Genomic DNA, 5,610 nt, shown 5'->3' on the forward strand with positions numbered 1-5,610 from the left:
AGTCCAGGCCTCTCTTCCTCTTCTTATAAACCACCAGTCCCACTCCTGTGATAGCTCATTAATACATTAATCCATGAATCACCTCTTAAAGGCCCATCTCTCAATACTAACACTTTGGGGATTAAGTTTCAACATGAATTTTGGAGATGACAAACATTCAAACTATAGCAATTATTATATACCTTCAATATTGGTCTGTTCAGCATACCAACAAAAGCACAAAAACCAATACACAGGATCAAAACAAAAATTCAGTTTTTTGAAATAATAAACAAAATCGATAGATCACTAGCTAGACTGAACAAAAAGAAGATTTAAATAAGCACAATTAGAAATGATAAAGGTGACATTACAACTGATACTACAGAAATAGAAAAGATCATTAGAGACTACTGTAAGTATATCTACACACAAACTAGAAAACCTAGAGGAAATTGATAAATTCCTGGAAACCTACAACCTCTCAAGATTGAATTTTGTTAATGAAACAATTATTTAAAAAAGATACTTGCGAATATGTTGTTAGAAGATGGCCGAATATGAACAGCTCCAGTCTCCAACTCCCAGCGCGAGCGACACAGAAGACCGGTGATTTCTGCATTTTCAACTGAGGTACTGGGTTCATATCACTGGGGAGTGCTGGACGATCGGTGCTGGTCAGCTGCTGCAGCCCGACCAGCGAGAGCTGAAGCAGGGCGAGGCATTGCCTCACCTGGGAAGCGCAAGGGGGAAGGGAATCCCTTTTCCTAGCCAGGGGAACTGAGACACACAACACCTGGAAAATCGGGTAACTCCCACCCCAATACTGCGCTTTAAGCAAACAGGCACACCAGGAGATCATATCCCACACCTGGCCGGGAGGGTCCCACACCCACGGAGCCCCCTCATTGCTAGCACAGCAGTCTGTGATCTACCGGGAAGGCAGCAGCGAGGCTGGGGGGGGGGGCGCCCGCCATTACCAGTAGGTAAACAAAGCTGCTGGGAAGCTCGAAGTGGGTGGAGCTCACAGCAGCTCAAGGAAACCTGCCTGTCTCTGTAGACTCCACCTCTGGGGACAGGGCAATAACAAACACAGCCGAAACCTCTGCAGACGCAAACGACTCTGTCTGACAGCTTTGAAGAGAGCAGTGGATCTCCCAACACGGAGGTTGAGATCTGAGAAGGGACAGACTCCCTGCTCAAGTGGGTCCCTGACCCCTGAGTAGCCTAACTGGGAGACATCCCCCACTAGGGGCAGTCTGACACCCCACACCTCATAGGGTGGAGTACACCCCTGAGAGGAAGCTTCCAAAGCAAGAATCAGACAGGTACACTCGCTGTTCAGAAATATTCTATCTTCTGCAGCCTCTGCTGCTGATACCCAGGCAAACAGGGTCTGGAGTGGACCTCAAGCAATCTCCAACAGACCTACAGCTGAGGGTCCTGACTGTTAGAAGGAAAACTATCAAACAGGAAGGACACCTACACCAAAACCCCATCAGTACATCACCATCATCAAAGATCAGAGGCAGATAAAACCACAAAGATGGGGAAAAAGCAGGGCAGAAAAGCTGGAAATTCAAAAAATAAGAGCGCATCTCCCCCGGCAAAGGAGCGCAGCTCATCGCCAGCAACGGATCAAAGCTGGATGGAGAATGACTTTGACGAGATGAGAGAAGAAGGCTTCAGTCCATAAAATTTCTCAGAGCTAAAGGAGGAATTACGTACCCAGCACAAAGAAACTGAAAATCTTGAAAAAAAAGTGGAAGAATTGATGGCTAGAGTAATTAATGCAGAGAAGGTCATAAACGAAATGAAAGAGATGAAAACCATGACACGAGAAATACGTGACAAATGCACAAGCTTCAGTAACCGACTCGATCAACTGGAAGAAAGAGTATCTGCGACTGAGGATCAAATGAATGAAATGAAGCGAGAAGAGAAACCAAAAGAAAAAAGAAGAAAAAGAAATGAACAAAGCGTGCAAGAAGTATGGGATTATGTAAAAAGACCAAATCTACGTCTGATTGGGGTGCCTGAAAGTGAGGGGGAAAATGGAACCAAGTTGGAAAACACTCTTCAGGATATCATCCAGGAGAACTTCCCCAACCTAGTAGGGCAGGCCAACATTCAAATCCAGGAAATACAGAGAACGCCACAAAGATACTCCTCGAGAAGAGCAACTCCAAGACACATAATTGCCAGATTCACCAAAGTTGAAATGAAGGAAAAAATCTTAAGGGCAGCCAGAGAGAAAGGTCGGGTTACCCACAAAGGGAAGCCCATCAGACTAACAGCAGATCTCTCGGCAGAAACTCTCCAAGCCAGAAGAGAGCGGGGGCCAATATTCAACATTCTTAAAGAAAAGAATTTTAAACCCAGAATTTCATATCCAGCCAAACTAAGTTTCATAAGTGAAGGAGAAATAAAATCCTTTACAGATAAGCAAATGCTTAGAGATTTTGTCACCACTAGGCCTGCCTTACAAGAGACCCTGAAGGAAGCACTAAACATGGAAAGGAACAACCGGTACCAGCCATTGCAAAAACATGCCAAAATGTAAAGACCATCGAGGCTAGGAAGAAACTGCATCAACTAACGAGCAAAATAACCAGTTAATATCATAATGGCAGGATCAAGTTCACACATAACAATCTTAACCTTAAATGTAAATGGACTAAATGCTCCAATTAAAAGACACAGACTGGCAAACTGGATAAAGAGTCAAGACCCATCAGTCTGCTGTATTCAGGAGACCCATCTCACACGCAGAGACATACATAGGCTCAAAATAAAGGGATGGAGGAAGATTTACCAAGCAAATGGAGAACAAAAAAAAGCGGGGGTTGCAATACTAGTCTCTGATAAAACAGACTTTAAACCATCAAAGATCAAAAGAGACAAAGAAGGCCATTACATAATGGTAAAGGGATCAATTCTACAGGAAGAGCTAACTATCCTAAATATATATGCACCCAATACAGGAGCACCCAGATTCATAAAGCAAGTCCTTAGAGACTTACAAAGAGACTTAGACTCCCATACGATAATAATGGGAGACTTCAACACTCCACTGTCAACATTAGACAGATCAACGAGACAGAAAGTTAACAAGGATATCCAGGAATTGAACTCATCTCTGCAGCAAGCAGACCTAATAGACATCTATAGAACTCTCCACCCCAAATCAACAGAATATACATTCTTCTCAGCACCACATCGTACTTACTCCAAAATCGACCACGTAATTGGAAGTAAAGCACTCCTCAGCAAATGTACAAGAACAGAAATTATAACAAACTGTCTCTCAGACCACAGTGCAATCAAACTAGAACTCAGGACTAAGAAACTCAATCAAAACCGCTCAACTACATGGAAACTGAACAACCTGCTCCTGAATGACTACTGGGTACATAACGAAATGAAGGCAGAAATAAAGATGTTCTTTGAAACCAATGAGAACAAAGATACAACATACCAGAATCTCTGGGACACATTTAAAGCAGTGTGTAGAAGAAGCAAGAGCAAACACATTCGAAAGCTAGCAGAAGGCAAGAAATAACTAAGATCAGAGCAGAACTGAAGGAGATAGAGACACAAAAAACTCTCCAAAAAATCAATGAATCCAGGAATTGGTTTTTTGAAAAGATCAACAAAATTGACAGACCACTAGCAAGACTAATAAAGAAAAAAAGAGAGAAGAATCAAATCGACACAATTAAAAATGATAAAGGGGATATCACCACCGACCCCACAGAAATACAAACTACCATCAGAGAATACTATAAACACCTCTACACAAATAAACTGGAAAATCTAGAAGAAATGGATAATTTCCTGGAAACTTACACTCTTCCAAGACTAAACCAGGAAGAAGTTGAATCCCTGAATAGACCAATAGCAGGCTCTGAAATTGAGGCAATAATTAATAGCCTACCAACCAAAAAAAGTCCAGGACCAGATGGATTCACAGCTGAATTCTACCAGAGGTACAAGGAGGAGTTGGTACCATTCCTTCTGAAACTATTCCAATCAATAGAAAAAGAGGGAATCCTCCCTAACTCATTTTATGAGGCCAACATCATCCTGATACCAAAGCCTGGCAGAGACACAACAAAAAAAGAGAATTTTAGACCAATACCCCTGATGAACATCAATGCAAAAATCCTCAATAAAATACTGGCAAACCGGATTCAGCAACACATCAAAAAGCTTATCCACCATGATCAAGTGGGCTTCATCCCTGGGATGCAAGGCTGGTTCAACATTCGCAAATCAATAAACATAATCCAGCATAAAAACAGAACCAAAGACAAGAACCACATGATTATCTCAATAGATGCAGAAAAGGCTTTTGACAAAATTCAACAGCCCTTCATGCTAAAAACGCTCAATAAATTCGGTATTGATGGAATGTACCTCAAAATCATAAGAGCTATTTATGACAAACCCACAGCCAATATCATACTGAATGGGCAAAAACTGGAAAAATTCCCTTTGAAAACTGGCACAAGACAGGGATGCCCTCTCTCACCACTCCTATTCAACATAGTGTTGGAAGTTCTGGCTAGGGCAATTAGGCAAGAGAAAGAAATCAAGGGTATTCAGTTAGGAAAAGAAGAAGTCAAACTGTCCCTGTTTGCAGATGACATGATTGTATATTTATAAAACCCCATTGTCTCAGCCCAAAATCTCCTTAAGCTGATAAGCAACTTCAGCAAAGTCTCAGGATACAAAATTAATGTGCAAAAATCACAAGCATTCTTATACACCAGTAACAGACAAACAGAGAGCCAAATCAGGAATGAACTTCCATTCACAATTGCTTCAAAGAGAATAAAATACCTAGGAATCCAACTTACAAGGGATGTAAAGGACCTCTTCAAGGAGAACTACAAACCACTGCTCAGTGAAATCAAAGAGGACACAAACAAATGGAAGAACATACCATTCTCATGGATAGGAAGAATCAATATCGTGAAAATGGCCATACTGCCCAAGGTAATTTAGAGATTCAATGCCATCCCCATCAAGCTACCAATGAGTTTCTTCACAGAATTGGAAAAAACTGCTTTAAAGTTCATATGGAACCAAAAAAGAGCCCGCATCTCCAAGACAATCCTAAGTCAAAAGAACAAAGCTGGAGGCATCACGCTACCTGACTTCAAACTCTACTACAAGGCTACAGTAACCAAAACAGCATGGTACTGGTACCAAAACAGAGATATAGACCAATGGAACAGAACAGAGTCCTCAGAAATAATACCACACATCTACAGCCATCTGATCTTTGACAAACCTGAGAGAAACAAGAAATGGGGAAAGGATTCCCTATTTAATAAATGGTGCTGGGAAAATTGGCTAGCCATAAGTAGAAAGCTGAAACTGGATCCTTTCCTTACTCCTTATACGAAAATTAATTCAAGATGGATTAGAGACTTAAATGTTAGACCTAATACCATAAAAATCCTAGAGGAAAACCTAGGTAGTACCATTCAGGACATAGGCATGGGCAAAGACTTCATGTCTAAAACACCAAAAGCAATGGCAGCAAAAGCCAAAATTGACAATTGGGATCTCATTAAATTAAAGAGCTTCTGCACAGCAAAAGAAACTACCATCAGAGTGAAC

This window comes from Macaca fascicularis, chromosome 4, assembly GCF_037993035.2.
Source record: "Macaca fascicularis isolate 582-1 chromosome 4, T2T-MFA8v1.1".
NCBI classification, from domain to species: domain Eukaryota; kingdom Metazoa; phylum Chordata; class Mammalia; order Primates; family Cercopithecidae; genus Macaca; species Macaca fascicularis.